The sequence below is a fragment of the Oncorhynchus nerka genome, linkage group LG17, assembly GCF_034236695.1.
Source record: "Oncorhynchus nerka isolate Pitt River linkage group LG17, Oner_Uvic_2.0, whole genome shotgun sequence".
NCBI lineage: Eukaryota > Metazoa > Chordata > Actinopteri > Salmoniformes > Salmonidae > Oncorhynchus > Oncorhynchus nerka.
The window spans coordinates 29,884,057-29,909,662 of record NC_088412.1 but is presented as its reverse complement, the minus strand read 5'-3'; the positions used below and the strand labels follow the sequence as shown (position 1 = coordinate 29,909,662).

The 25,606-nt window shown below is 42.6% G+C and overlaps 1 pseudogene; it reads right to left on the bottom strand.

Annotated features, from left to right (window-relative positions):
* LOC135561343 (inactive N-acetylated-alpha-linked acidic dipeptidase-like protein 2) overlaps positions 1 to 25,606 on the bottom strand; it is a 425,784-nt pseudogene that overhangs the window by 51,060 nt on the left and 349,118 nt on the right.

Genomic DNA, 25,606 nt, shown 5'->3' with positions numbered 1-25,606 from the left:
CTCACACCCTGACCTAACCAAAATAATAAAGAAAACAAAGATAACTAAGGTCAGGGCGTGACAGACATTTCTAAGTGACCCTAAACTTTTGAACGGTAGTGTAATTCCACTTTGACATTATGTGGTATTGTGTGTAGGCCAGTGACCAAAAATAATCTCAATTTAAACTATTTTAAATTCAAGACATTTTTGAAAAAGTCAAAGGTGTGAATACTTTCTAAAGGCACTGTAGTAGCCTATAAAGGCCATGCATTTGATGTGTTTCAGCATTGTTGCCCAGGAGCAAAGCCACAGTGTATTTCATGTACAGTAATTATTTCATTGGCTGAATGGCATATCATAAATAGTTGTTTTATACTGTTGTCCATGCATTCATCAGACATCTTGAATAATACAAAGTCAATTGTACTGAAACATCTTTCTGTTATGGAAAAGCAAGATGGCTTAATTATTTGAATAAGCTCTGTGTTTTCAAAAAGAAAGTCAGTGGCAGCTATGTCCCCATGACTGAACACTTTCCTAAACAATACACACTGACATAAATTAACAGTCAAAAGTTTGGACACAGCTACTCATTCAACGCTTTTTCTTTCTTTTACTATTTTCTAAACCATCTCAATTGGGTTGAGGTCGAGTGATTGTGGAGGCCAGGTCATCTGATGCAGCACTCCATCACTCTCCTTCTTGGTCAAATAGCCCTTACACAGCCTGAAGGTGTGTTGGGTCATTTAACTGTTGAAAAACTATTTATAGTCCCACTAAGCACAAACAAGATGGGATGGCGTATCGCTGCAGAATGCTGTCGTAGCTATGCTGGTTAAGTGTGCCTTGAATTCAAAATAAATCACTACCAGTGTCACCAGCAAAGCACCGCCACACAATCACACCTCCTCCTCCATGCTTCACAGTGGGAACTACACATGCGGAGATCCTCCGTTCACCTATTCTGCATCTGACAAAGACAAGGCCGTTGGAAACAAAAAACTCAAATTTAGACTCATCAGACCAAAGGACAGATTTCCACCGGTTTAACCTCTAGCGTCGAGCAATCCCGTATCCGGGAGCGTAACCATAGCCACAAGCTCATTACCATAACGCAACGTTAACTATTCATGAAAATCGCAAATGAAATGAAATAAATATATTGGCTCACAAACTTAGCTTTTTGTTAACAACACTGTCATCTCAGATTTTCAAAATATGCTTTTCAACCATAGCTACACAAGCATTTGTGTAAGAGTATTGATAGCTAGCATAGCATTAAGCCTAGCATTCAGCAGGGAACATTTTCACAAATACAAGAAAAGCATTCAAATAAAATCATTTACCTTTGAAGAACTTCTGATGTTTTCAATGAGGAGACTCTCAGTTAGATAGCAAATGTTCAGTTTTTCCAAAAAGATTATTTGTGTAGGAGAAATCGCTCCTTTTTGTTCATCACGTTTGGCGAAGAAAAAACCCCGAAAATTCAGTCATTACAACGGCAATTTTTTTCTCCAAATTAACTCCATAATATCGACAGAAACATGGCAAATGTTGTTAAGAATCAATCCTCAAGGTGTTTTTCACATATCTATTCGATGATAAGTCATTCGTGGCAGTTGGGTTTCTCCTCTGAAGCAAATGGGAAAATACACGCAGCTGGAGATTACGCAATAATTGCAACGGAGGACACCAAGCGAGCACCTGGTAAATGTAGTCTCTTATGGTCAATCTTCCAATGATATGCCTACAAATACGTCACAATGCTGCAGACACCTTGGGGAAATGACAGAAAGTGTAGGCTCATTGCTGGCCCATTCACAGCCATATAAGGAGACATTGGAACACAGCGCCTTCAAAATTTCATCTTGGTTTCACCTGTAGCATCAGTTCTGTGGCACTCAAAGATAATATCTTTGCAGTTTTGGAAACGTCAGAGTGTTTTCTTTCCAAAGATGTCAATTATATGCATAGTTGAGCATCTTTTCGTGACAAAATATCTTGTTTAAAACGGGAACGTTTTTTTATCCATAAATTAAAAGAGCGCCCCCTATATCCAAGAAGTTAATGTCCATTGCTCGTGTTTCTTGGTCCAAGCAAGTCTCCTTCTTATTGGTGTCCTTTAGTAGTGGTTTCATTGCAGCAATTCCATGAAGGCCTGATTCATACAGTCTGCTCTGAACAGTTGATGTTGAGATGTGTCTGTTACTTGAACTCTGTGAAGCATTTATTTGGGCTGCAATGAACATATCCTCTGCAGCAGAGTTAACTCTGGTCTTCCTTTGCTTTGGTGGTCCTCGTGAGAGCCAGTTTCATCATAGCGCTTGATGGTTTTTGTGACTGCACTTGAAGTAACTTTCAAAGTTCTTGAAATATTCTTGATTGACTGACCTTCATGTCTTAAAGTAAGGATAGTCTGTTGTTTCTCTTTGCTTATTTGAGCTGTTCTTGCCATAATGTGGCTACTTTGAAGAATCTCAAATATAAAATATATTTTGATTTGTTTAACACTATTTTGGTTACTATATGATTCCATGTGTTATTTCCTAGTTTTGATGTCTTCACTATTATTATTCAATGTAGAAAATCTTAAAAAATAAAGAAAAACCATTGAATGAGTAGGTGTGTTTAAACTTTTGACTGGTAACATTTCACAGATGGGAAACAGTGGCCACATAAAAATACGGATTATTGTGACACACATTTGGATGGTGAAAGATCCCATTCTTCTCGTGAGGCACACTTCCAATGATGTGGCAATTTAAAAAACAAAAGCCAGCATAAATGTGTGAAATTCTAGATGCCGTTTTATGAGTTTTATGCATTTGCTGAAGGGAGGCACATTTTCATAGAGAAGTTTTGCTTTCTTATCTGCGGCTGTGTGGATCCGGCAGCTGTGTATCACACACTGTGTAATCCCCCGAGATCAGGAGAAGTAAGAAAAATCTTGCCTCTTCAAAGACTTTCTGACACTACTGTGGCTGTGCTGGCTGTGCTGTGCTGTCTGTCTCTTTTGTGTGTGTGTGTGTGTTACGGTCACCAGCCAGAGATCTTTTCTCCTTGTTATTCAGTAAAGTTTCTCAATCTTATGCCGTACAGCTGAATAATATTATATTTTGACATCTCAACCCTGTCCTCTGAATTCTTAATCACAGCCGATGGCTCTTGCACTCAAACCCCAGTGCACTCAAATTGTCCCAACGACCAATTTACACTGGAGTTATAGAATGCTCATCCTTCACCATGTGAATATTTAAACTTGAGAATAACATGGCTCTTTTAATTTGCACTCTCCCCTTTATCACTTGCCATTGTACTACCATTGCTGAATGTTTTATGTCATTGCTGTTTTCTTTTCCTCAGCTCTTAACCCTCCACATACTGTAAGTAGTGTCTGGCACATTACATTATCTCCAAGGATGTGATGAGGTGCTCTTAACAACACCCGTATTTCTTTCTGCCATCATATTTGTGGCCTTCCTTGCTGGAGACAAAAATATTTATAAAAGCCTCTGCTTTCAACCTGTCCTCCTGAAGACAAAGGGAGAAAAATGAGCCGCCAGGAGCCAGCCTTTAGCCGAGTCATCAGTGTCTGGCCAAGACAAGAACTACTGACTGCTGGATTCTAATAAAGCAACACTCCACTACATTGGGTCACTCATCCTTCGGCCACCTTCAGACAACAAACAAACAAACACACACACACACAGAGAGACACAAACAAAGACACACACACACTTAGAGACATATAGACAGTGATATACATTCTTTCATATGGAGATTGACCTGAGGTGATAACTTGGGGGATTGGGTCACACAGAGTTCTGCAAGTCAGTCTGTCCACAGGATGTCTGTCAGTTGGCACATGAGTTAAAGATGGTAGTGTGTGTGTGTGTGTTTTTTCTATTCTACTAAGAATGAGAGAGTGAGAAAGAAAGGTTTATTATCTATTTCACTTGCTTTGGCAAAGTAAACACATGTTTCCCATGCCAATAAAGCCATTTGAATTGATTTAAAAGGAAGATGGAAGGGATATGGGAGCATAAGATTGACAGCACAGATTTATGTGTTTTGGATACTGAGTCAAACTCCTTTAGACAACTTTCCCCTGCAGTATCTTAACGTTTTTCTCTTGTTCTAACAAATACAACATTTGTTCAAAATAAAAAGATGGGAGGGAAATGTTTGTATAATACATTTATACTGAAGTATACTAACAGTACATTAGTTTGACACTTTGGGATGATGAATGAGGGTCTGTGAGCGTGACGGGAGAGCAATTCAGGCTTAAGCCTAATTACTTCTTTGCATTTAAATGGAGAGCTGAACGGTAAGCAGGATGCACACTGTATATCAACGTTAGTTCCTAACTAGCTTCCGCCTCTAGATTTGTCTAACACGGAACCCAAACCGGCTGGCGCGTGCGCCATCGTGCATATATTTATTTTGTTCCCCCACACCAAATGCGATCACGACACACAGGTTAAAACATCAAAACAAACTCTGAATCAACTATATTCATTTCGGGACAGGTCGAAAAGCATTAAACATTTATGGCAATTTAGCTAGCTAGCTTGCACTTGTGAGCTAATTTGTCCTTTTTAGCAAGCTTGCTGTTGCTAGCTAATTTGTCCTGGGATATAAACATTGAGTTGTTACTTTCATAAATTAGTTGCATTACCGCCACTGACCTCATTAGTCTTTCAGTCACCCACGTGGGTATAATCAATGAGGAGATGGCATGTGGGTACCTGCTTCTATAAACCAATGAGGAGATGGAGGGGGCAGGACTTGCAGCGCGATCTGCATCAGAAATAGAACTGACTTCTATTTTAGCCCTTGGCAAGGTAGACGCTCGTTGGCGAGCAGTGTGGGTGCAATAATTGAACAAGATAGATTTCAAAATGTATTTTGCAACGCTACGCTACGCGAGTGGTGTAGTCAGCTTGTTAGAGATCTAAAAAAGACAGAATAGTCTGACAACACATGAAAAGGCTTCTAAAACCATATTCCACGTCCATACTACCTGCCAGTCCCAATTAGCTTCTCTCCACTCTATGAATTAATGAATTGTTCTTTTTTTCTACAGAGCCCTTGTAAGGCTAATGGTGCCTCAAGAGAGTCATGCTGTGAGTTCAGAGATGGTCTCTTACCTTAGCAATAGTCTCTTGGAATTTGAAGAGGGGATCCAAGGTCTCCGGTGACTCAGAAGAAAGAAGAGTGTCAGAGAGAAAACAACTAATATCACACTATTATTGATTTTGATATTACAGTATGTTAGAGCAGTTTCTTAGCATAGGGTGTTTACATGACTTAGTCTCATGAACATGGCTGAGCATATGCTCGTCAGCAAACCACTTTAAACATCCACATGGATCTCCCTTCCCGGCTGTAATGATCAGAGGCAGACGCTAAAGTATTTTATCTTATATCGCACTACAATTCATAGGGCCATTAATTCCAAGACAACACCAAACCCTTCCGGGGACATGCTGCTGTCAGTTCTTTTTGTACTGCTGTCAGACACATACGCAGAAGAGGCACTCAAATAATACCTGACAGAGAGCCTCAGCCTCTCCAAACAGCATCACCAGCATCTCTGATCCAACATCTAAATATTTCAAACCACTTTGCAGCATGAGCATGAGGAGGCGGCCAAAAGGAGGAATATAAAACACAGCACGGTCTCCAGTCCCAGCCATCTAAGTCAGGATCCCCGGGTTATGGGGGAGAAAAGGGTGAGTCACACATGAGTCATCAGCCAGAACAGAGCCAGGCTCTCTCCCCCTCAGCCATGGCACTACTCACAGACAGATGAAAGAAATAATGGAAGTAGCAGCCCCCCGCTAATGTGACACATAAGCTAGGCTACATAGAGAACAACACAGGAGATGTGCAGATTTCCATGTACATACTCACAAACATGCACCCACACACAATTACAAAAATGCTAATCAGACTATACACCATTCAGGAAATACACTTAAAGGACATTGTACAAATACCTTGAGTGTCAAAACATGTTGCAAAAAAGTGTGCAATGTGAAGCTGAGTAGCATTCCAGAGTAGTAGATACTTTGTGTAGGTGAAGTAGAGGAGCACAAAGATTAGATGTTCTGCCATTAAAGACAACACTTTTGTCTACTTTAGTTACAGTCCTTTATTTTACTCTGTAAAGTGACCATCACAACACTTTACCTTTACATTGTAGGTGATATGCTGTATACTACAAGGTGCCTATGGAATGACAACAACACCGACATCCACTTTGATCTTCTGAGTGTGTCTGATAGTTCATTCAATCGTTTTCATCACAAAGCACTGTGTAATACAAATGTGTTCATGAGTATGGACCAAAGGTTGGATTCAAATTGTACCTCGTTTGAGTAGTTATCATGAATATGTATGCTTGAAACTAGCAGGACTGTGTGTCCCTGGGTAGCCACATTTTAACAGATGTACTAGGTGTCACAATTCCCTGTGGTTTTGTAGGTGTTGAGGTGCAGCTCAATGTAAAGTTCAGTGTGTCTGCATAGACCCCCAGATCTGAACGTCTGACCAGGAAATAGACATGCCTACTGCAGAGAGTGACAGAAAGCCATGATACATACCAGGGTTAGACCAGGAGAGTACAATAACATGTCTGGGCAGTGGGCATACCGTGGGGTGGGTGTTCCCTGCCAGACCTGTTAGCAGGGGCCTGCCTGCCTGCCAACTGGTGGCAGGAAGGTAGATGCAGGAAGGGGAGCAGGGGATGGAATGGGGGGACGGACGGGGGTGCTAGAGTCAAGTGGTTGATCTGTTCTGCTGACGGCTGTAATTCTATTCAGCAACTCCACCTCTGAATCCCCCACAGTGAAAACAAACACAAAACTAGCAGGAGGGCTGGAGGTCAGGAGTGAGAACCAAGAGCAACAAGACCCCTTGCTTCTATCCTGACCGTACCACAAGGGGATTGTTCAGTTTTGGTTACGGTTACTGGGGCACTGGTATTTAGACTTACCCACTGATAGGAATGGACTATAAGCTGGAAAAGGAAGCTTTGAATGGAGTAATCAGCCTGATACTGTAGATCACCCTCTCCAAAAGTCCCAGGCTTTGAAGCGAGGGTTACTGTGGCTGGGAGTGCTTTGAGCAGTTTAGTGCAACATCATTTCCCAGAAACCATAACTAATGTTCTTTTGTTGGCAACAAGCTCATGAATATTCATCCACAAAGAGAAGGGAATAATCCGAGGCGTTAAAGCGGCGATGCAGGGGAGGAGAGCAGGATCAGCTGTTGTTTTATACAGCTATCACTAATTTCATGAACCAGGGACTTGAGAGTTCAAGTTAATGTAGTGGGTTCAAGTGAAATAAGGATTCCATTATAAGGACAGTGCCAGCCACATAAAAAGTGGTGAACCTTTTCACAAGAGAAAAGGAGAAAGAAATCGTCATTTTTTATTTCCACTCCAGCCGCATTCCCTTGATGTCTTTGTTCTTTTCCTTTGGGCAAGAGCAATAAGTAGTGAACCCTGCAAATTAAATTGGGATTTTTAAACTCCATGTAATGGGTGACACGAATACAGCAGAAAAAACGATTCTGCAGTAATGCTCATAAGCTTTGATATGCCCATGAAGACAGTACAGTTGATTTAGTAGGCCTATGCTTGTTTTATAGAGAGTTTACAATGGCTGTTTCTGATACTCTTCCAAGAGGATGACTTATTGCTTTATTAGAATCCCCCTTTATTAGAATCTCCATAGTGACTCGAGTTAATGGGAGGTTATACGTTTTAAAAGTTGATAAAGGATTGCAGGCATTATTCAGAGGGGAGATCATCAAATTATTCATTATGTATAGACTGGACTCAAGATACAGTAAATGATAATCAATGCAGAGCTAAGGGTTAGAGCTAAGGGGTTTGGTATTACAACTTCTCTAGGTTATTGAACTCTATGGCGGATGTTGAAGCATTGTGGGAGCACCTGGAAGCATTAGATATCTGTGTGAGGATGTCCTTGGCAAGGAAAACAAGCACCAACTACTGTATGCTCATTTTAATATTTTAGAGTCGAGCACAGGCTGTTGTGTTGTCGTGCCAACAAAAGCACACAGTCAAATTAACCGAAGCAAAGACTTGTTAAATGATTGAGAAATAGTACAAAGTAAGCTGTGCCACTGTGACATTGTCACGCAGACATTACAACCCACTGGGCACAGACATCAATTCAACTATCTATTCCACATTCAGCCTTTACCACGTGCCCGTCCTCCCCAAATAAGGTGCCACCAACCTCCTGTGGTGAATATAAAGTAGAAAGAGAACAATTTACTTTGTCACTCAAAACGTCCTATTTTGTGGGCAGCTAAAACCATTATTTGGTTAAACAGTAAAGCGCATTATCCTCACGATTCCTGTACTGAAAGTGTCTGCCCTGCCACTGTTCCTGTGCTCTGGCTGGGGCCTGCTGCAGTGATGAGCAAGCCACTCTCCACCATAAGCTCATATAACATACAGTGGGGAGAACAAGTATTTGATACACTGCCGATTTTGCAGGTTTTCCTACTTACAAAGCATGTAGAGGTCTGTCATTTTTATCATAGGTACACTTCAACTGTGAGAGACAGAATCTAAAACAAAAATCCAGAAAATCATATGATTTTTAAGTAATTAATTTGCATTTTATTGCATGACATAAGTATTTGATCACCTACCAACCAGTAAGAATTCCGGCTCTCACAGACCTGTTCGTTTTTTCTTTAAGAAGCCCTCCTGTTCTCCACTCATTACCTGTATTAACTGCACCTGTTTAAACTCGTTACCTGTATAAAAGACACCTGTCCACACACTCAATCAACCAGACTCCAACCTCTGCACAATGGCCAAGACCAGAGAGCTATGTAAGGACATCAGCGATAAAATTGTAGACCTGCACAAGGCTGGGATGGGCTACAGGACAATAGGCAAGCAGCTTGGTGAGAAGGCAACAACTGTTGGCGCAATTATTAGAAAATCGAAGAAGGTCAAGATGACGGTCAATCACCCTCGGTCTGGGGCTCTATGCAAGATCTCACCTCGTGGGGCATCAATGATCATGAGGAAGGTAAAGGATCAGCCCAGAACTACACGGCAGGACCTTTTCAATGACCTGAAGAGAGCTGGGACCACAGTCTCAAAGAAAACCATGAGTAACTACGCCGTCATGGATTAAAATCCTGCAGCGCACGCAAGGTCCCCCTGCTGAAGCCAGCGCATGTCCAGGCCCGTCTGAAGTTTGCCAAAAACCATCTGGATGATCCAGAGGAGGAATGGGAGAAGGTCATGTGGTCATGTGGTCTGATGAGACAAAAATAGAGCTTTTTGGTCTAAACTCCACTCGCCGTGTTTGGAGGAAGAAGAAGGATGAGTACAACCCCAAGAACACCATCCCAACCGTGAAGCATGGAGATGGAAACATCATTCTTTGGGTATGCTTTTCTGCAAAGGGGACAGGATGACAGCACCGTATTGAGGGGAGGATGGATGGAGCCATGTATCGCGAGATCTTGGCCAACAACCTCCTTCCCTCAGTAAGAGCATTACAAGATGGGTCGTGGCTGGGTCTTCCAGCATGACAACGACCCGAAACACACAGCCAGGGCAACTAAGGAGTGGCTCCGTAAGAAGCATCTCAAGGTCCTGGAGTGACCTAGCCAGTCTCCAGATCTGAACCCATTAGAACATCTTTGGAGGGAGCTGAAAGTCCGTATTGCCCAGCGACAGCCCCGAAACCTGAAGGATCTGGAGAAGGTCTGTATGGAGGAGTGGGCCAAAATCCCTGCTGCAGTGTGTGCAAACCTGGTCAAGAACTACAGCAGAAGTATGATCTCTGTAATTGCAAACAAAGGTTTCTGTACCAAATATTAAGTTTAGCTTTTCTGATGTATCAAATACTTATGTCATGCAATAAAATACAAATGAATTACTTAAAAATCATACAATGTGATTTCTGGATTTTTGTTTTAGATTCCGTCTCTCACAGTTGAAGTGTACCTATATGGAGTGGCTCGCACGCAAAATGATCACGGGCCATTGCGAGGTCATAGACCTGTTGGTCTTATAGGTAGTAGCCTACAACTGCTAAGTTTTTTTAGGACATTCAATATACTGTTGGATGAATACATGGCTAGTAGCAGTGGGTTTAGAGATAGAGATCTAGTTCATGTGTTTTGAGTTTCCACTTCCTCAAGTGTTGAACACCAAATTAATTAGCCTATGATATTAGTAAGTGCACATAAATATGTATATAATTAATTCATCTCTCTAAAAACATTCTGGAGTCCAATTTAAAAAACATAGCAACCTGGATTAGATTGTACATCAAAATATCTTGAGTCACACATTCCTGCATACATTATTACTTACATTATTATTATTACTTATTTCTTGAATACCACAGTAGTCTATTTATTATACTTAATAAAGTACTATGAAAGACTTTATAGGATGATTACTCATGATTTGGGTCAGACCAAATCATGGGCTGGTGCCACCAACTGTAAAGGTTTGTGGCATCAGTGATACCAGGGAAAATGTTAGTCTGAAGCCCTATAATAGTAATTAAGACTTAGGATAGGTGTTTAGGGGAACATATACAGTGCTTTCAGAGAGTACTCAGACCCTTTCGCTTTTGCAAAATGTTGTCTCTTTAAAGCCTTAGTGGAAAATGGACGAAATTGTTGTTGTTCATCATCCTTCTACACATAATAGCCCATAATAATACATTTTAGCAAATTTATAAAAAATACAAAACTGAAATTTCACATTTTCAAGTCTTTCTAGAGATGTTCGGTCGGGTTCAAGTCCGGGCTCTGGCCGAGGCACTCAAGGACATTCAGAGACTTGTCCCGAAGCCACTCCTGCATTGTCTTGTCTTGGCTGTGTGCTTAGGGTCGTTGTCCTGTTGGAAGGTGAACCTCACCCCAGTCTGAGGTCCTGCGTGCTCTGGAGCATGTTTTCATCAAGGTTCTCTCTGTACTTTGCTCCATATTTCCCTCGATCCTGACCTGTTACCCAGTCCCTGTAGATTGATGAGGATTTTTTAAATGTATTTTTAGAATAAGACTGTAATGTAACAAAATGTGGAAAAGGGGAATGGGTCTGAATACTTTCTGAATACACGGTATGACAGGCACTAATTTGTAATATAGCCCAAGTCGTTAGTTTGGATTTTATAATGATATGGCCTAAGCAGACAGGCAAACAGAAGATGCTGAAACAGACAGAGAGCAAAACAGGGAGGAAAACAAAATGGCTAGAGCAGAGGCAGAGTTATAGAGTTGTATCCAATGATTTACAGTAAATCAAATCAAATGTTATTGCTCAAATACACATGGTTAGCAGATGTCAATGCAAGTGTAGCGAAATGCTTGTGCTTCTAGTTCCGAACATGCAGTAATATCTAACAAATAATCGAACAATTTCACAATAACTACCTTATACACACAAGTGGAAAGGAATGAAAAATAATATTTACATATAAATATATGGATGAGCAATGGCCGTGCGGCATAGGCAAGACGCAGTAGACGGTATAGTGTACAGTATATACATATGAGATGAGTAATGTAGGTTACATAAACATATTATATAAAGTGGCATTGTTTAAAGTGACTAGTAATACATTTATTACATCCAATGTTTAATTATAAAAGTGGCTAGAGACTTGAGTCAGCATGTTGGCAGCAGCCACTAAATGTTAGTGATGGCTGTTTAACAGTCTGATGGCCTTGAGATAGATGTTTTTCAGTCTCTCAGTCCCAGCTTTGATGCACCTGTACTGACCTCGCCTTCTGGATGATAACGGGGTGAACAGGCAGAGACAGTGGTGGTTGTTGTCCTTGATGATCTTTTTTGCCTTCCTGTGACATTGGATGGAGTAGGTGTCCTGGAGGGCAGGTAGTTTGCCCCCGGCGTTGTGCAGACCTCACTACCCTCGGGAGAGCCTTAATGTTGTGGGCAGAGCAGTTGCCGTACCAGGCGGTGATACAGCCCGACAGGATGCTCTCGATTGTGCATCTGTAAAAGTTTGTGAGTGTTTTCAGTGACAGGCCACATTTCTTCAGCCTCTTGAGGTTGTTGCGCCTTCTTCACCACCCTGTCTGTGTAGGTGGACCATTTCAGTTTGTCCATGATGTGTACGCCGAGGAACTTAAAACTTTTCACCTTCTCCACTACTGTCCGGTCGATGTGGATAGGGGGGTGCTGTTTCCTGAAGTCCAAATTCATCTCCTTCATTTTGTTAATGTTGAGTGAGAGGTTATTTTCCTGATACCACACTCTGAGGGCCCTCACCTCCTCCCTGCAGGCCATCTCGTCATTTTTGGTAATCAAGCCTACCACTGTAGTGTCGTCTGCAAACTTGATGATTGAGTTGGAGGCGTGCATGGCCACGCAGTCATGGGTGAACAGGGAGTACAGGAGAGGGCTGAAAACGCACCCTTGTGGGGCCCCGGTGTTGAGGATCAGCGGGGTGGAGATGTTGTTTCCTACCCTCACTACCTGGGTGCGGCCTGTCAGAAAGTCCATGACCCAGTTGCGCAGGGCGGGGTTGAGACCCAGGGTCTCGAGCTTAATGATGAGTTTGGAGGGTACTATGGTGTTAAATGCTGAGCTGTAATCGATGAACAGAATTCTTACATAGGTATTCCTCTTGTCCAGATGGGTTAGGGCAGTGTGCAGTGTGATTGCGTCGTCTGTGGACCTATTGTGGAGGTAAGCAAATTGGAGTGGGTCTAGGGTGTCAGGTAGGGTGGAGGTGATATGATCCTTGACTAGTCTCTCAAAGCACTTCATGATGACGGAAGTGAGTGCTACAGGGCAGTAGTCATTTAATTATCTTTGCCTTCTTGGGTACAGGAACAATGGTGGCCCTCTTGAAGCATGTGGAAACAGCAGACTGGGATAGGGATTGATTGAGTATGTCCCTAAACACACCAGCCAGTCTGCGCATGCTCTGAGGACGCAACTAGGGATACCGTCTGGGCCGGCAGCCTTGCGAGGGTTAACACGTTTAAACGTTTTGCTCACGTTGGCTGCGGTGAAGGAGAGCCCGCACGTCGGTGTCCGCGACGGGGCTGTTTTTCTTTTTGTAAAACACTAGATGACTGATAGGGGGCGCTGTGTTGAAGCCAATGTGCCATCATATCTTGGCAAACGCCCACCATTGTAAAATATATTATGTATTAATGTCTATATTCGTTGTTGCTTCATTTATTATATTACAGACACCTTAATGCATACTTTTACATTATATTATGTGAGCTCAAGACAAAAATTAAAAATGAAATAAACAAAGATTTTCCTTACATTTTTCTTGCTAATGTTACTGTCCTCACTGCAACAAAAAAATACTGAAATACATATATAATTTTGTCCTTGAAACATTTAATAGAAATAATGTAGAATATGATTTTCTCCGGTGGCTTCAAAGCATCATCAATTCAAGGTTTATATACATCATTGGTTGTATCTCCAGGGGTATTTTGACATATTGTATTTGTTTGAAACATGAGCTGGATAAAAAAAAGAGTCGGAGGGCCATGTCTCGCCAGTCACTGCTACAGAAATAATTGAGAAACGCTGTACTCTACTGCCAATGTTATGTGTCAGGAATACTGCCTGTATTTAAGGGTGTGTATGGTCAAGGTGAATGTGTATGGCACATTGTGATATGCGCTGGTGTGGATAAAATGCCATTGCCCAAATCCTTGTCCCAGTGTGTACACAGTGTGTACCCAGCAGGAAAACATGCATTGCAGAGACTGGGCAGCTTCTAAATACTTGTGCCATACATTCCCATCTATTCAACACGAAACCAATGCAAACGGAAAGTCTGTTGACAGTTCTACAGTAAATCCATATCCCATGAGTCCATTGCCACCTGCCGTGTGGAGCTCCCATACCACTGTTCCACGCATGCCTGGGAAGTGTTAGTTGGTGATAGGCAGAAGAGCCAAGCCGAGCTGAGTTAATGATCTTTCTGTCCACTGACACAAACACTCCCCTTCAGTGCCCACAATCTGATCGGTCCCAGGAAAGCATGGGTCAAGTGGAGACACAGTGGTGGGAGGAAGGCAGGCACAGATAGGGCTCTACCCCTTTGCCCTTCCTGTCTCCAAAGTGCCCTTTCGGTTCTGGTATAATTTCCCACAAATGTTTTTTGTTGTTGTTCTGAACCCACTGCCCGCAAGTCGTCATTAAATTCTCATCTATGCTTCAGAACCCAAAAAATGTGCATCTTGATTGTTGACCAATGAATGACCAGTCATCAACATCGGCGCACATATTGTGTCACGCCTTGGTCTTAGTATTTTGTGTTTTCTTTAATTATTTGTTCAGGCCAGGGTGTGACATGGGTTTATGTTTTGGTGTGTTTTTGTATTGGGGTTTAGTAGGTATTGGGATTGCGGCTGAGTAGGGGTGTCTAGAGTAGGCTTGGCTGCCTGAGGCGGTTCTCAATCAGAGTCAGGTGATTCTCGTTGTCTCTCGGATTGGGAACCATATTTAGTTAGCCTGGGTTTTACTGTGTATTTTGTGGGTGATTGTTCCTGTCTCTGTGTAGTGTTCACCAGATAGGCTGTAATTAGGTTTTCACGTTCCGTTTGTTGTTTTTGTATTTATTTAGTTATTTCATGTATCGCTATTTTTTTCATTAAAGAACATGAGTAACCACCACGCTGCATTTTGGTCCGACTCTCGTTCAACAGACGAACGCAGTTACATACTGTAGCTAGCTACCTGCTCTCTTCGATAAATACATTAAACTAGCTTCAGTAGGCTAATATTTGTGAGCATGAACTATATTAGTGTATTGTATTGTACTGTAATATATGAACTGGAATTAAGCACATCGTTCAAACCATGAAAAATCAGGTAGAGAACATGCAATTCTGGTGCAGCACATCAAATAAAATACTTTTTTTTGTCACATATACATGGTTAGCAGATGTTAATGCGAGTGTAACAAGATGCTTGTGATTCTGGTTCCGACAGTGCAGTAATATCTAACAAGTAATCTAACATTTCCACAACAACCAACTAATACACACAGTTCTTGTTAGCGGGCCGTGACAGTGGCACTGTATTATCCTCAAAGCGGGCAAAGAAGTTGTTTAGTTTGTCTGGAAGCGTGATGTCGGTGTCTGTGACGTGGCTGGTTTTCTTTTTGTAGTCCGTGAATTCCTGTAGACCCTCCACATACGTCTTGTGTCTGAGCCGTTGAATTGCGACTCCACTTTGTCGCTGTACAGGCATTCCACTTGTTTTATTGCCTTGTGGAGGGAATAACTGCACTCTTTATATTCAGCCATATTCCCAGACCTCTTTCCATGGTTAAATGCGGTAGTTTGCGCTTTCAGTTTTGAGCTAATGCCGCAATGCATCCACGGTTTCTGGTTAGGGTATGTTTTAATAGTCACAGTGGGCACAACATCTCCAATACACTTCCTTATAAATTCAATTATCGAGTTAGCGTATAGGTCGACATTATTCTCTGAGGCTGACCAGAACATATCCCCGTCCACGTGATCAAAACAATCTTGAAGCGTGTATCCCGATTGGTCAGACCAGCGTTGAATGGTTCTAGTCACTGGTTCATCCTGTTCGAGTTTCTGCCTATAAGACGGTAGGAGCAAGATGGCTTCGTGTTCTGACTTGCTGAAGGGAGGGCGGGGAGGGCTTTGTATGCATCGCGGATGTTAGAGTAGCAGTGCTCGAGTGTATTACCCCCGCACGTAGTGCAATCAGTGTGCTGATAGAATTTAGGTAGCCTTGTTCTCTAATTTGCCTTGTTAAAATCCCCAGCTACAATAAATTCAGCCTCGGGATATGGTTTCCAGTTTATATGGAGTCCAGTGAAGTTCCTTTAGGGCCATGTCGGTGTCTGCTTGATGGGAAATGTACACAGCTGGGACGACAATTGACGATAATTCTCTTGGAAGGTAATATTTGATTGTGAGGAATTCAAGGTCAGGTGAGCAGAAGGACTTGAGTTCCTGTATGTTGTTAGGATTACACCATGCATCATTAATCATGAAGCATACAACCCCACCCTTCCTCTTCCCAGAGAGGTGTTTATCTCTGTCGGTGCGATGCATGGAGAAGCCCGGTGGCTAAACCGATTCTGACAAGACATCCCGAGATAACCATGCTTCTGTGAACCTGAGAATGTTACAATTTCTGATGTCTCTCTGGAAGGCAAACCTTGCTTGAATTTCGTCTACCTTGTTGTCAAGAGACTGGACATTGGCGAGTAGTATACTCGGGAGCAGTGGGCGATGTGCACATCTACGGAGCCTGACCAGGAGGCCGCTCCATCTGCCTCTTCTCCGGCACCGTTGTCTTGGGTCGGCTTCTGAGATTAGATCCATTGTCCTGGGTGGTGGTCCAAACAGAGGATTCGCTTCGGGAAAGTCGTATTCCTGGCCGTAATGTTGGTAAATTGACGATGCTCTTATATCCAATAGTTCTTCCCGGCTGTATTACATAGACTTAAGATTCCCTGGGGTAACAATGTAAGAAATAATAAATTTTAAAAAAATACCGCACTGTTTCCTAAGGAAGCAAGGCAACCATCTCATGTGGCCTACGAAGTTAGGCTAGCGAATTTGATGTACATTTTAAAATATAATTTGGCCTATTTGTATAATTAGTCATCTGACGTATCTACACACCTTTCATAATATTTCCCCTAATGTTATTAGCTGACTTCTTTCTCTATTGTTGCCTCATTCCTTCCTTTCTTTCAACAGAAATACTTTTTGTTGTCATGATCTTCATCATTCTAATGACTAATGATAATATAGGACTAGAATTAGATGCAGAAGGCATTCACTTCTCTTCAAGAAGATTGAATGTTTATGGGTCTGAATAAATAACTGCTATAGCCTACCTGAATCGCACGTTTGCTCTTCTTTCAAACTACTCGTGAGTTCTATTGGCTGCTGTATTTAACATTCAGCAAAAAAGGAGTTTGCATCCCTCTTCAAATAGTCTATTGGTACAAGAAATTCTGAAAATAAATCATGTCCAGCAAGCTATTCTAGTCCAAGAGCTAAAGAGTGTTTTTTAAGGAGAGGCCAACAGAGCACAGGTGTGTGCATATTGCGCAAGAGACAGCGGCTACAAGTTAGAAGCTTATTATGCATAACCCATCATTAATTAGCTAAATATAAGGCTAATACTCCATTGAATTTATTATCTGAAAGAGGTAGGATATCAATCTATATATAGGGCTGTATATCAATCTAGAACACGATTATCTATTTTGGATGCAATTTGAATGGAGTTGATGGTGAGAGAGAAAGACTGAGAGAGTGCTCCTGCTGCACTGATTTAAAAACAACACTGATTTAAAGCAGCAATATTCACGTTATAGGCTGTGTAAAAATCCTGCAGCTGCAATAAAATAAAAATGAAATCTTTACCATTAAAAAACAAGGTTACCCCCGAAAGGCAGATGGAGATGGATAAATTAGACGGGCATTCAGTGTTTATGTCACTGTAGCATAGGCTATGCTGCAGCAAATGTATGCCTACCTGTCACAAGAAAAAAAAAGTTAACATGATGAGATGATAGGTCTACATGCATTGGGAACTGTGCTCCATACTGACATGGGCTGGCTGTCCCCACCCTGAGCATTGATGATTCATCATGCAGAGGCCGTGGAAAAGCAAGATTTATACATGGCATATCATTTAACAGTTCCATTTCACGTCATGCTGTTCATATAAATAATTTATTCTAATTTAATGGTTTCTCACAGTTATGTATCCCTGGAAAAGGGAGTGATTTTGAGTGGTAAATCCCGGTAAATCTCGGTAACTGGGTTCCCACCATTCAACACTAGCGTGTGGTTTATTAAAAATAGTTCAGCAAAATAGTTTACTCATCAGATTATGCTGCTTTCCCCTCTTCTTGTAATATTTGCTCTGTGACCGCAGTTGACCGCAGAGGCAAAAGTTTTTTGGGGTGCCCTTTTTAGGTTTGAGCACATGCCCCCCAAAAGGTCTATGCACATACATGAATGCTGCTTTATACAAACTCAGAGAGAGAATCAGAGGGAACCTCTGGATCAATAGAACAGGTCTGCTGGTGCTGTGTTCGACTCTGGCAAAACTCCCATTGAGATGGGTTGGGATTAGAGGAAACTGGTCTGAATTTTTCTGGCTGAAACAGAGATTGCCACTGGGTGTGCAGGAGATGAGAAAATCCTAGTGTCTCTCTACAACCGTCTGTCTGGGGAATGTGACTGACTGTCAGTCTGAGGGCCTGTCTGTCCTGTTGGAGTAGTTAGGCATGCCAAGCCCCATCTTCCTCAACTCCCCTCTGATAATGGCTTTGCTGCCTGCATCCATATTAATTTGAGGGTGACATAAGTAGCCCCAGCATCACACGTCTACAGGGTTCTAGTGGCATGCATTCTATATAAATGAAGGCATCATACCTGTAGAGTATTTATGTGGAAACACTGACATCTCAACAGCAAGATGGAGGAGAAAGAGAGGAATTCGATGAGTACACGGTGGTGAGAGGCTCAAACCACTGGTAGTCCTAATAGGAACAGTACTCCCCTGGGTAGTCCTGAGCCCTTTATTGAAGAACAAACGATTCTTCAATATTTGTACCTACTTGTAGCACCTCCACTCAGCCAAATGTTCAGACACAGTGTCTTTTTGCATGTGTGTGTGTGTGTGTGTGTGTGTGTCTTAGCTAAGACAGGCTAAAACACAACAGATGTTCCTATGCATGTCGTCCTTTAATACTGCTTTGTGATGTTGCCATACATAGACAAAATGGACGCCGGGGTGTTTTGCATGCCATCTCTCATGTATGATCTTATTATATCCATTGTGCCCACTCTGGGTTTAGCTAGCAAACAGTGAGGACAAGTGCTTTTGAAGAATCAGCAGCATACCAACAGAGAAAATATCCAAAAAGACAACTTCAGAGCAGGCTGTGACTGGGGTAAAAGGTTATACATGAGGGAGTATAATTCTAGCTTCAGCCAAACACACTCCAAATGTCAAGAATGAAAGACTCTCAAAAACAAAGATGGTAATCATATTCAACAGCTTTAAAAATAACAACAACAAGAGCTGCTCAGTTCAAATTTGGAAATGGAGGCAGTAGGATCAGATAAAATACAGAAACCGTGAAACAACTGACATGGCTGTTTTGTCTCCTTTAAAACTTCCCTTTAAAAAGGGACAAGCTATGACTCATTTCCACAAATAAGGACAAATTGTGTATTTCTCTAGAGAATATTCACATCCCAGCGGAACAACTCTCCCATTTCCAGAGATGGCCCCAAGAAAAAAGGTAGCAATTTACTCTTACAAACCTTCAAGATATGCTAAACCTTGAAAAGAGAGCATATAAATGCTTTTCTCCTCACTGGGCACAAACGAGAGCACCGAAATGCTCTTCTCCCCACTCAACCTGGTCTCGGATCATTTCGTATTATTCTGTACGTAAATCCGAGACACTCCATTTAGTATGATGTGTTATGTTTTGTATCGTATGTATTCATTTGTGGATGCTCATCATCCATTTCATGTGATATGTTAAGTATTTAAATTCGTATGATATGTTACGAATGGCAATTTGTACAATATGTTACAAATTGCAATTCGCACAATAAGTTCTGAATTTGCAATACACATGATATGTTCCGAATTTGCAATACACATGATATGTTACAAATTAAAAAATTTTTTGTGGCTAATGTTATCTAGGTGGCTAGCTGGCTAACGCTAATATTAGCTTGGAGGCTAACTTTAGCTAGGCTAGGTTGTAGGGATAAAGGATTAAGGTTAGGTTAAGATTAGGAGTTAGGTTAAAGGGTTAAGGTTAGGGGAAGGATTAGCTAACATGCTAAGTAGTTGAAAAGTAGCTATAAAGTAGTATGTAGCTGAAAAGTTGCTAATTACCTAAATGCTAAAGTTGTCCATGATGAGATTTGAACACACAATCTTTGGATTTGCGTGATGTTACCATTATACGCCCATCCATCCATCCATCCATCCACCCACCTACCCCTTTTGTTTTTGCCTTAAGTAACCTTCTCTTATGTAGCAAATATAAGATATTTTACAAATGTCAGTGTCCCGGATTTATGTTACGTCTAGTCCATGAGACCAGACTGCCCCACTGGACTCAAACTGGTTGAATCAACATTTGATTCAACATAATTTTTCAACGTATTACGACATTAAATCTACGTGGAAAATACATTGGATTTGAAAAACGTCAATGTAAACATTTCTTTTAGGTTGCAGTTTCAACCACAGCATTATGTCATAATTATAACCAAATTCCAACATAGACAAGCCTTGAAAATAAAAAGATAAATATACACACAGTACCAGTCAAAAGTTTGGACACCTACTCATTCAAGGGTTTTTCTTTAGTTTGACTATTTTATACATTGTAGAATAATAGTGAAGACATCAAAACTATGAAGTAACACATACTGTATAGAATGATGTAGTAACCGAAAATGCGTTAAGCAAAGCTAAATATAGTTTGTATTATAGGTTGTAATCTCATTGATCAATTTATCAAACAAATTTTACTCAATGATCTAAATTGAAAAAATGTGGTGTGCCCAGTGGGTCTGTAAGGGTTTTCTGGTGAAAGAGAAGGGGACCAAAAAGCAGCATGGTGGTTATTCATGTTCTTTAATTTATAAAGAAACTACACATGAGATAACAAAAACAACAAACGTGAGCAAACCTAAAACAGTCCTATCTGGTGCAAACACAGAGACAGGAACAATCACCCACAAACACACAGTGAAACCCAGGCTACCTAAGTATGATTCTCAATCAGAGACAACTAATGACACCTGCCTCTGATTGAGAACCATACTAGGCCGAAAACATAGAAATACCCAAAACCTAGAAAAACAAACATAGACTGCCCACCCAACTCACGCCCTGACCATACTAACTAAATACAAAACACAGGAAATAAAGGTCAGAACGTGACAGGGTCCTCTTTCATGGAACCAAAAGGTAATTGCATTTTTAGGAGAACACATTTTGTTTAGTAGTACAGGAGGTTGTATGCTTTCCTGTGGTAAGAACAATAGGAAGATTAATTCAGTAAAACCTATTGTTTTAGACACATGTATACATAAATAATTATACATACACACATCTGTTGTTTAAAGATTGCATTGTATTCCTAAACAGGTATTTGGAATCTCTTTTGCATCTTTGCACCTCACACACTCCGTTCTCATTATTAAGTAAAACATACAGACTCATTAAGCGGCTGCTTTTAACAATAGGTTACTCTAGATTGCTCTTTGATTATTCATTAATTGTCCAATATGAGTTTGCATTGCCCAGACCCCATTGATTTCCCTTCCCCTTTGCCCTTTTCCTAAGCGTGCTTTAAATACAATGTCTACTTTATTGATTGGTATCCAAAATCCTATTAAGAGCCCTGAAAAATTAGATGAACCACTTTGTAAAAACCCTAACCCCTAATGGCATTATAATATGCATAGGCATTTAAAAAAAAATTGTGATGAGGCATGATGTTTCATCTAAAAAGTCAGAAACATGTGTTTCACAACAGAAGCGTGTGTTCCATAACAGGTTCACCTCCATGTGAGCGCCATATGGCAGGACACAGAGAGCCAAGCCCAGCCCAGTCTCTCGTCAACGCAATAGGTAGAGCAGCGGATGGACTGGGATGGAGCAGCGGTAGGGCATCTGACAACTGGGGGTAGACTCCCTCCCCATATCCCCCATCTTTGTCCAAACACACCAAGAAAGTCGTGAAGATGGCATGCCAACGGCTTTTCCCCCTCAAGATTTGGCATGGGTCCCCAGATACTGAAAATGTTATACAGCTGCACCATCGAGAGCATCTGGTTGTTTCACTGGTTGTTTCAACGCCTGGTATGGTAACTGCTCGGCATCTGACTGTAAGGCACTACAGATGGTAGTGCGTACGGCCCAGTACATCACAGGGGCAAAGCTTCCTGCCATCCAATACCTATATACTAGATTGTGTCAGGAAAGCCCAAAAAACTGTCAAAGACTCCAGTCATCTCAGTCATAGACGGTTTTCTCTACGGCAAGCGGAACTGGAGCGCCAAGTCTAGGACCAAAAGGCTCCTTAACAGCTTCTACCCCCAAGCCATAAGACTGCTGAACAATTAATCAAATGGCCACTGGATTATTTACATTAACACCCCCCAATTTATTTTTTACACTGCTGCTACTCAGTGTTTATTATCTATGCATAGTCATTTCACCCTGACCTACATGTACAAATTACCATGACTAACCTGTACCACCGCACATTGACTCAGTACTGGTACCCCCCTGTATATAGACTCGTTATTGTTACATTATTGTCTTACTTTTTATAATTTTTTACTTTAGTTTATTTGGTAAATATTTTCTTAACTCTTCTTGAACTGCACTATTGGTTATAAGGGCTTGTAAGTAAGCATTCTACAGATAGTGATTTATTTCAGCTTCTATTTCTTTCATCACATTCCCAGCACCGGAGTAACAGATGGCTCTGGCTCCTCCTCCCTGCCTGGCGGCTCTGGCAGCTCCTGACTTGCGGGCGACTCTGGCAGCTCCTGACTGGTGGGCGACTCTGGCAGCTCAGGACAGACAGGCGACTCTGGCAGCTCAGGACAGACAGGCGACTCTGGCAGCTCAGGACAGGTGGGCGAATCTGGCAGCTCAGGACAGGCGGGAGACTCTGGCAGTTCAGGACAGGTGGGAGACTCTGGCAGCTCAGGACAGGCGGGAGACTCTGGCAGCTCAGGACAGGCGGGAGACTCTGGCAGCTCAGGACAGGTGGGAGACTCTGGCAGCTCAGGACAGACGGGAGTCTCTGGCAGCTCAGGACAGACGGGAGCACCTGTAGGGAGGAGACGGAGAGACAGCCTGGTGCGGGGGGCTGACACCGGAGGCCTGGTGTGTGGAGGAGCAGCCTTTCAAAGCACTTCATGGCTACGGACGTGAGTGCCACGGGTCTGTAATCATTTAGGCAGGTTACCTTTGTGTTCTTGTGCACAGGGACTATGGTGGTCTGCTTGAAGCATGTTGGTAATGCAGACTCAATCAGGGACATGTTGAAAATGTCAGTGAAGATATCTGCCAGTTGGTCAGCACATGCCCGGAGCACACATCCTGGTAATCCATCTGGCCCCGCAGCCTTGTGAATGTCGACCTGTTTAAAGGTCTTACTCACGTCGGCTACGGAGAGCGTGATCACACAGTCATCCGGAACAGCTGATGCTCTCATGCATGCCTTAGTGTTGCTTGCCTCGAAGCGAGCATAGAAGTGATTTAGCTCATCTGGAAGGATTGTGTTACTGGGCAGCTCGCGACTGTGCTTCCCTTTGTAGTCTGTAATAGTTTGCAAGCCCTGCCACATCCGACAAGCATCGGAGCAGGTGTAGTATGATTCAATCTTAGCCCTGTATTGACACTTAGCCCTGTATTGACCAACTTGCAGCGTGGTAAGTATTCATAATACCTTTTAATCAATACGAATACATGAACAAAAAAACAACAAAATGACAAACGAACAGTTCTGCAAGGTGCAACTACCCACATAACCCATGTGGGCTAGAGCTACCTAAGTATGGTTCTAAATCAGAGACAGCGATAGACAGCTGCCTCTGATTGGGAACCATACCAGGCCAAACACATAGAATACAACACACAGAACAAAACATAGCATGCCCACCCCAACTCACGCCCCCCTGACCAAACCAAAATAGAGACATAAAAAGGAACTACGGTCAGGACGTGACACTCCGGTAGTGCCGTACAGGCGGGCGACTCCGGCAGCTCCGGAGTGAAGGGCGACTCCGGCAGCGAAGGGCAACTCTGGCAGCTCCAGAGTGAAGAGCGACTCCGGCAGCTCCGGAGTGAAGGGCGACTCCAGTTGCGCCGGACAGGCGGGAGACTCCGGCTGTGCCGGACAGGCGGGAGACTCCGGCAGCTCCGGAGTGAAGGGCGACTCTGGCAGCTCCGGAGTGAAGGGCGGCTCTGGCAGCTCCTGACCGACGGGCGGCTCTGGCAGCTCCTGACACTGAAGGGCGGCTCTGGCAGCTCCGGACAGGAGGGAGAACCTGGAGGGAGGAGACGGAGAGACAGCCTGGTCCTTGGAGGAGGCACAGGATAGACCGGGCATTGGAGGCGCACTGGAGGTCTCGAACTAAGGGCCTGCACAACCCGTCCTGGCTGGATGGTGATTTTAGCCTGGCACGTGCGGGGCGCAGGCACAGGACACACTGGGCTGTGCAGACACATGGGAGACACAGTGCGCAGAGCCGACGCAGGATATCCTGGTCCGAGGAGACGCATTGGCTTTCTGGAGAGCAGGGCTGGCAGCATCCGCCCTGGCTGGATCCTCACCCTAGCCCGGCAGATGCGGGGAGCTGGGATGTAGCGCACCGGGCTAAGAACGCGTACTGGAGACACCGTGCGCTCCACCGCATAACACGGTGCCTGACCAGTACGACGCCTGCCACGGTAAACACGTTGAGTTGGCTCAGGTCTCCAACCTGACTCTGCCACACTCCCCGTGTGCCTACCCCCCAATTTTTTTTCTTCGGTGATGCCTCTCGGGCTTCCTTTCCAGCCGTGTTTGTGTCGCCAACTCCATTCTCCGGTATCATTCCCCGCACTGTTCTAAAGAATCCCACCGTACCAGTGGAGGCTGGTGAGGAGCTATAGGAGGACGGGCTCATTGTAATGGTTGGAATGGAATAAACGGTTTGTGGTACAAATGTTTAAAAAACAAACATTTCAAACATCCTTCCTCCCAATGAAGTTTCTGTGTGAGAATTGCCCAAACAATCCGAGATACAAAAAATATTGTCCATTTTGCCATGAAACACCTCTGGACTGTGATCGATAGTGACCTTCTTTGTGTATATCTTCTTTCGTCTCTATTGTCCTGGCTAGAACAAGGAATGTTCAGTGAATTGGTAAGTGAGGCCATAGTAAGTCAATAGGGAAAAATTGACAGTACCTTGGATAACATTAGTTTTAGGTCATTTTTGCCTAATATACTATCTGGTTAGCTACATTATTATGATTCACATATATCTAGCTGATAATTATGAAGTAAAACATTTGCTTTGTGTATATCTTGTTTAATCTCTATTGTTTCCATTGTTCTGGCTGGAAGAAGGTTCAGCGAATGGATGAGATGAAAGCTTTTCAAATGTAATGTTTTACGCGTTCTCCACACTCGTCCTCACAAGAACGTACTCAAGAGAACATCCTTGGAGAATGCACTTGTAGCATGAGGGTGGAGCATGATAGTATGCATACTGAGAAACACCCTGTGGGTAGGGAATGCAGGAGGTACACATGAACACACAATATCTCACACACACACACACACTAATAACACACAATCAAAATTAAGGTAAGGAGAGACTTTAAACTACTGTTTCTCAAATTCGGTCCTGGGGACCCCAAAGGCTGCACGTTTTGGTTTTTGCCCTAGCACTACACAGCTGATTGAAATAATACACTCATATAATTAAGCATTGATTATTTGAATCAGCTGTGTACTACTAGGTCAGAACCGAGTTTGGG